Consider the following 8,772-nt stretch of genomic DNA (forward strand, 5'->3'; position numbering starts at 1 on the left):
TAAAATTTGATAAATTAGAACTTTTCAACTCCAATTCCATAGTACTAACATGATTAATATCCTGTCTATTCATCCAATATGCAATCATATGATCAGAATCGTCAATAACATTTAGAAAAACTAAGTACTCTCTCGGTCCCTTACACTGATATTTTATTCTAGTGTGTTCAACAACTTGTCATGTATCAGCATAAATTGGGTCAGGTGCACCAATTTCTTCTTCTGTAGACTCATCTTCACAATCCGACATGAATTATGAACTGACAAATTGAATTTCTCCGTGATATTCGACAGGGTACATTTGAAGCATAATTTTATCATTATCTTTCCCAATTATCAATGTACCATGGCCCCAAATATTTCGAGCTTTAGCTTGATATAACCTTGATCGCCCTAATAAAATTGGATATGATAATATAGAGCTTCGCAATCAAAAAATAGTATAATCAATTTTGTAGGTAATTTCCACAATTATTATATCAATACTTCATAAAATATCCATAGGTTTAACTCGATTGGAATCAACCATTCTCAAAACTACTATAATAGATAATAAGTGATCCAAATCCAACTCCTCTATTATAACGACATTCATCATCTATCATTGGTGTACCTGGATCGGGATTCAAACTTACTTCTCGGATTTCTTTATTTTGAGATCTGTGACGAATTAATGAGGAATTCAAGATAGTTCGGCACTCAGGTGCTACCGCCAATAGTTACTTCATAGAAATCATGGGTATATGCTTCCCAAATCTTTTAGAATATCATATGGTTCTATATTAGTGGTAATTTCCAATGTCCGTTTCTTCTTCCCAGTCCTAGACACCGACGCAAGTAAATTGGTTTTTTCTATATTAAAAATTGATAAAGCTATTGGAACTAAATTTGAGGAAGCTTGTAAAATCGATTCTTTCAACGGGTAAGATTGTTCTTCCAATTGGACTGATATTGGTTCTTTGGAATTCATGCCTCTAAGAGGATCTTTAAATGGAAAGGATGTTTCTTGAAACTGTGTAGAGAATGAAACAGCTTAAAATGGAATCGAAGCCTCCGTAATCGGTATCTCATTAGGGTGCACAACCGATTCAGGTCTTATATTGAGTAAGGAACCTATGTTAGGACCTGGATTGGATGACCCTGTAATTGGGTCCAATTCATCCTTCACTTTAGGATCATCCAAATGTTGAATTGGTCCTTTCCCTTTTTGTTGACTTCTTGTAAGGATAGCTTGGACTACTTCTATCTAATGAACTGGTGATTCTTGTGTCCCATTATTTTTTTCCTCTATAATTTGCACAATCGATTGTATCTTCTGATCATGATTATTAAGCTTAAATGGAACATTGCATTGATAATAAAAATAATTCGATTGCTTGCAATTTCCACATACTAGAACATATTCGTCTGTAAACCTTGGAATAGGACATTCACTAGCCTAATGACTAATTTGTTGGCATCAGTAGCAACGTAGTATTTTTTGGCTCATACCGTCAAGTACACTTGGAGTCTCCACTAGAATATATCTACTAGACCGATTCCAGGTAGCCATAGTAAATGATCTTGACTAACCAGTTACTACTGGTCGAGAATTGGACTACTAAATTAATATAGTTTGGGAATTATCTCCTTGATTATTTCCATTGTTTTACATATTTGTTCCATAAATCAGATTATAATTAGTATTTCAAAAATTTCCAAAGCCACGATTAAGTCGATTAAGGCGATTACTATTCCAACCACCCATATTTCCAGTCTATACTTAATTAACATCCCATTGAGTTGGCTGTATTAATGTCTGGTTATTGAACTGTTGTTACCTTTGTAAATGCCAATAGTTTTGGATAAGGTACTTTCTTCCACAAAATATACATTGAACACCCATTTGTCTGGATGATGGACATTCCGTATCAAAATGACCTTATTCCTTATAATTATTACACCATACATTAGGTCTTGTATTAGAAGGCTTATGTCGTTTCTCCTTATCTTTAGCCAAATTCACGGCCAATTCTTCCATCTTTTTTGTTAGATTTAATAACATGGCTTCATTTGAATCTTTAACAATTGCATTTGTCAAAAACTTTGATTCTTAATAGGTTGGCAATGTAAAATAAGGTATCATCATTATTGATACTATTGTTTGGAGTGGAGTAGAATTAATTGGTTTTTGCAACATAACATTGTTCATGTTGGAATCAGCCATTTGTGGATAATTACCCATCGATACATTTCCCGATTGTATTTATTGGCTTCCTGAACTCGGAATCATTGTGGCCCCTACTATTAATAATTGATCATAATGACATTCTTCCCATACCTTTGCTCATGCCAACAATGCCTCTACCGTAGTTGGTCGAGCTTCTTTTACAAATATTTTCAATTCTGGTGGATGCAAATCATTAATTAATATTGACAATATAAATGCATCTAGCATTTGATTATTAGGCCATTTACAAAGTATATTCGAGACCCGGCCATAATAGAACTCTACTGATTATCCCACAAACATCTTGCTATTCATAAAACTTTCTCTAAGCCGATCTTCAAATCCAATTGGTCTAAAATGGATTAAAAAGGCATTTTTCAAGCCTTCCAATTGAAAAATCTATCCACTGGTTGCCAATTATATCATTCAAAAGCTATATCTTTTAAAGTTGTTGGCAACCATCTCAACCAAATGTCTTCAGTTCTACCATTATTAGCCATGTAGGCTATCAAGAATTGAGATATATGTTGATCAGGATCAGAGTCCGATCAACCACTAAAAGTAGGTAATGGTGCCACACTTGTACTATAGTCTCCTATTGCTCCCATTTATACTGCAATTGGTACTTTTGACACTCCCACAATCATTGGTGTTATCACTGGTCTCCTTGCTATTTGAATTTGAATTTTTCTTCCTTTGATTTTACTTGGACCTACAATTCCTTTTTGTTGTTCCTGTAGGAGATTTCTTATGCATAATCATTCCTATCTTTTTTTTGCTTGTCGATTAATTCTTTGATAATCTTCCCCCCCATGATTATCACTTATAATCTTTTATTCTTCTTTACAAAATCAATACTGCCTTGAATTATAACTCACATATTTGTAACCCTAAAACTGGTTCTTCTCACGTTCTCAATCAACATACAATTTCAACTCCCATACAATCAATTTCTAATATTTTATATTGTTATTATTTCTCTAGTAGCAGTGCCAAAATATTGTTCTCGTTGTGTTCAAGCTTCAATATACCAAAGCAATTGAACTATTAGAGGTGGATTTGAATACGAGAAAAGATTAGTTATATGAATTCAGTCTGTTAGTGTCACAATTGACTGTATAGCTATTTGAAATCAATTATCAAACTATAAAACACCAAGGCTTAGTACTTCCGTCTTAATTCAATACATAATCTATTCTATGACTATCAACAATACTTTCATATTCTTATCAGTTCATCTTCTACTTACTCTCTTTGCGGTTTATATATATTCAATTACTGATCTCGACCTTACTTATTATATTCAATTTCTCGATTCATCACATAGAATTCAATATCTTCACTTAACACAACACAATTTGCTAATCTCAATTCTCAAGATCACGGATTTTCTCCAAAACGGTCAGTCCAAAGTAATATTTCACAATATTCTAATTACAATTTCAACAATACTTCTCTCAATTACAATTATTTATAAAAAAATAATAAAAGCAAAGAAAATAAAGAGGTAGCACCAAGCTTATCCCGCCTTACGACTCTCACAGTCAGGCCCCGATCTTCCTTTTCTCAACCTCTTTATCCTACCAAAAGATGGACCATTGTCGTATTACGTACTTTCCTGCTCGAGAACGCGTCGGGCGTCTGGCTGTAGAAGATAGTATAGAGATTCACCAATAGTCAAGCAGTCTATCAGTTTTTGACTGCTGGAATATAAACGACTGCAAGAATACACCGTAAATCTATACAGATGCCCTTCGACTGCTTGTCGAAGTCCTTTTTGTCCCAGCCGGTAGATCTCTAGACGTTACAGAGAACCCCGAACAACCCAATCTACTAATCTTCGATACTGCTTTGTACTTACGATCTTGTATCCACTGACTGTCTTGTTAGATTAACCCAATAAATTTCATTCACTCCGCATACTCAATCCTATAGACACCCTTTTAATCCTTCAATCACAGACGTAATTCGATTTCACAAAATAATCAAGAGTAATCAAACCCACTTCATTAAAAAATCTCGATTCAACATTACAACACTGACTTCAGCAACGATTGCCTTAGTCTTTTCAAAACTCTATGAAGAAGAAAAATCCAATTCTCCGTCTTTTCTTCCCCGACGCAAAGCATGAAGCTCCTCTCCAATCCCTGATCTTCAAAAACCTCCAATGAAAACTGAACTAGTAACCTTGAAAAAAGCTTGAAGCTAGCTCCTTGATCCAAAAAACCCCCCCCCCTCCCCCCCCCCCGATCTGAAAAAAAACCCCCCCAAAAACTTATTCTCCCACTAACCTTATCCTCTGAATTTCTTCAATCTTCCGTCTTGGATCAGAAATTGGCTCCTATCGTCAGAGCTTAGATCTGAAATTGGCTCCCGCCGTCAAAGCTTCCTCCTCCATTTTTACCTTTAAGAAATCCATTTACCAAAACAACGTTCCCTGAAACGGCACAAAGAATAGGACAGCCTGAAACAGAATCAAAATCCCATACTCGGGTCCAAATTGAGTCGCCCGACCAATTCTGGTCTCATATTGGATAAGATGCCCGTAGTAAGACCTGGATTTTCCCATAATTAGACTGCATTCGATTGCCCGGCCAATTCAGGTCTCATATTGGGTAAGATGCCCATAGTAAGTCCTGGATTTTCTCGTAATTGGATCAAATTGGTCGTTCGTATGAGACTGGCTGAGGCCCGTAGTAAGACCTGGATTTTTCCATAATTAGACTGCATTGGATTGCCCGACCAATGCAAGTCTCATATTGGGTAAGAGGACCCGGATTGGATTCTTGAAATTGGATCCAATTGGCTCTTCGAACCAGGCTCAACCATCGTGTGAATTGGTCCTTTCTCTTCCTGCTGACTCCCGTTATTGGAATCGAACGGAGCATTTCAGTATGCCCTGGCTGACTGTAACAGGGTGACTGAACCTGGCCACTCAGTATTTGTACTGGAGTTGGTCGTTGCTCCCAATATTTGAGGTAACTGAACATTAATAAAAGTCCCCTTTCTTTATATTTTCACGGTATACTTGTGTTACAACACGACATCCACCCCCTCTGAACCTGTGCGTCCTCCGGTATGCACCAATTTACCCAATTGCTGTTTGATTCAGAATATATCCTCTACGTCTTTGTCCTGTTCGTCTTTGTCACCTTCATTATCCAAATCACTTTCATCTTCTTGCTGCGGAATCTCTATACCTTCATTAAGGTCTTCCATATTCATCTCCGCATGTCTTCGTTTAAATATTTTTACTCGCTTCCCTACAATTGGTATTTTTAATTTTGTACCATCTAACTCCTGTAATGAATAAGTCACATTATCATGAACAGTTGTTACTACATATGGTCCAAACCAACATTTTGAAATTTCCGCAAAGTACTATGTTGATTATCCAGACTATTATCATAAATAAGTACTCAGTCACCTTCCTCGATTGCTTTTGGTCTCAATCGATGTTGCTTATCGAATCGCACCTTGTTTTGTAACCTTGCTCTTTTTAACCTTTCCAATGCTATCTGGACATCTTCCGTTCTTTGCTCCAATTGTCGAATCCTAATAGCCAGAAGTTCTTCTCTTGTCTATCCATCTTCCCATGGTAGCATACTCCAAGTAAGTACCTTTTCTTCAATCAGCATAATTGGTTTTTGACCTGTCATAAGTTCTACTGGCATATATCCTGTCACCGAATTATGTGTTGTTCGATCAGCCCATAATGTACATGACAAAAGTCGTGGCCACTCTTTAACTTTCCCATTACAAGCTTTAATTAATGCTTTCACAATCGGTGGGTGACCGCGTTCGCTTTTTGCATTCCCTTCTGGATTATAAGCAGTAGTCAGTGATAGTTTAACTCCACATCTTTCAAAAAACTTACGAGCTTCTTGTGCATTTAATTCTCCACGATCTGCAGTGATTTTTCCTACGCATCCGTAGCGGCAAATGACATCTTCAAGCAAAAACCTACAAATCCCCTCTGTAGATTTTATCCTCAATGCTCTTCCTTCTACTTGATTTGATAAATCTTCGCGAGCTAAAACCAAATATCTCATCTGCCATAATCCAACCGGCATAATAACCAAATCAACAACCCATTTAAAATGAATAACCAGAGGATACGTAGGATGAAGACCATCTCGATGTCGGATATTAGAATACGATTGACAGATTTCACATGACTCTACAAATGAAAGTACATCTCGATACATATTTTTCCACCAATATCATTCCTTGAGTTTAGCAAAAGTAGTCCAGATTCCTCTATGCCCTGTCCATAAACTATCATGAAACTCCTTTAATAATTTTAGTTTTTCTTCCTTTTTGCCTATCACTCGTTGTGGCATCACAATTCCTTTCTTCGGTCTCTTCTATAAGAATCCATCTCGAAGTAAAAATCCATATGCTTTTTTTCTTATTTGTTTGAATTTTTCTATAGACCAATTTCCTTGCTTAGTCAAGGTATTCAAGTAATGACCAATATCCAATAATTCTCCTTCATAAGATTCTTCAAGAAATAGCTTGTCTTCTCTGTTGAAATTTGATATTGAATAGAATTTCAATCCGACGTCATCAATGTCTTCAACCATTTTGTCTTCCCTCTCGTATCTTGCTCGAGATAGCATGTCTGCTACTAAATTTTTCTTCCCAGTAATATGCTTAAATTTTGGATTTAGTGACTTAATATAAGCAATCCATCTCAACATTGCAATATCTGGTGTTGAATAGTTAATAATCATTCCAAGCAATGGCAAGCAATCTGTTTCAATTACTACAACTGCCCCAATCAAATAGTCCTTTTCAGCTTTCATAGCCGAAACGACTCCCCAAAGTTCTCTTTTGACTTACGAATATGCACGCTGACGAATACTTAAAACTTTAGCCTCAAATCGAACTGCAAATCTACTCCCATTTGAATCATCTTGACCCACAGCCCATCCAATGGCAATTGGACTAGCGTCCACAGTAAGAATCACTGGTCTATTGTACTTATAATCAACCTTCCTCAGTATTGGAGGTGACATCAATAATTTCTTCAATCTTTGCATTGCCTGAATGTGCCTTTCTTCCCATTTAAATCGGTAACCCTTGCGTAACAGTTCATATAATGGATCCGCTATGTGAGCAAAATGAGGGATCCACATTCGATAAAATACACATGCACCCAAAAACCTGCGAACCTCTGTTAAAGAATCACAATCCTCTTTCATCCTTCCAATTGCATCAACTTTAGTCAGATCTGGTTTTCTTCCGTAAGATCCACATAAATGTCCAACAATTACAACCTCTCGTACTCCAAATACGGACTTCATACCCGATAATGTAAGATGAACTTCTCCAAGCCGAGTTAAAATCTTTTCACAATCTTGTATATGATCAACAACATATCTGCGACACCCCCTCGTATCTAAAGTTTCATCCTTGTCTCCTTCTCTGCACCCTTTTATAGGAACATCATCCAGAAAAGGCATAGTCTTTTCCAGAATAAAATCTCTCAATACCTTATTCATCCCATTCATCATATGCGCAACTAAGTTGGTCGTGCCTTGAGGAAGAGTGCACATTCTAACCAATCCAAGCGGTGTTCTCATCGTTGTCATATCTCTACTTCCTTCGGCAAGTTGAAATTGATCATAACCTGAATACAAGTCACCCATTGAATAGATCGCCCTTCTAGCAAACGCCTCAGCAAATTCATCCGCAATAGGCCCAATTCTTGCATTCCTGACAGTTATTGCATTCACCGGTTGCATATCTTGAATAAACCGTAGTGACCCATTCTTCTTAGGTACCGTAAACTATCGACTAGAATACGGCGCAAATGAAGGTTCTAATATTTTCATCTTTATCTTTTCTTTTAATAGTTCAACCAATTTAGGTAAATGTGCCCTCGGTACTGGAACCGGTCTTAGATTCCAAGGTACATGCGGTACAGTGAAGATAACCATAGGTGTTATAATATTTGGATCCACACACCCAATCTCATGAGATTCGAAGGCAAACGATCTACCTTGTTTAGCCAACATTTTTTTGAAGCAAGTAATTTCCTCTGGCAATAAAGAACCATCAGAACCAATCTTCAATTCTTCAAAAGTCTCTTTAGTAAACTGATGTCCAATACTCATTGGATCTCTTAAACTTGCTTCTTTTGATGCTTCTCCCATTTGTTCTTTAGAATCTTCTGGTAATGGTCCGGCAACAGGCTTTACCTTCTTATCTGTCGTTTTATATCTCGTCTCTACAGTGACTTCTGGTGCTTGAAAAGATTCAAGCATGGTATAAACCTCTCTTGAATGAATCTCAACAATCTTATCATTATCCCCTAACCCAATAGATATAATCAATTCCAATGAATCTTCCAGTCCATTTTCTTCATAAACACCTAAAATCCTCTCATCATCTTGCAATGTACCTAATTTGCGTAATTGTCCTTCAATATCATATAATCTTTTTCTTTCTTTTCTTTTAAAATCATCAACTTTCTTATACATAATATTTCCATTCTCCAATATACCAATAAAACTCGCATCAAAGGCACCTTCATCTCGCGAGAGTACCTCCTCTTT

The sequence above is a fragment of the Physcomitrium patens genome, chromosome 26 (assembly GCF_059467195.1).
Source record: "Physcomitrium patens ecotype Gransden chromosome 26, ASM5946719v1, whole genome shotgun sequence".
Taxonomy (NCBI): Eukaryota; Viridiplantae; Streptophyta; class Bryopsida; order Funariales; family Funariaceae; genus Physcomitrium; species Physcomitrium patens.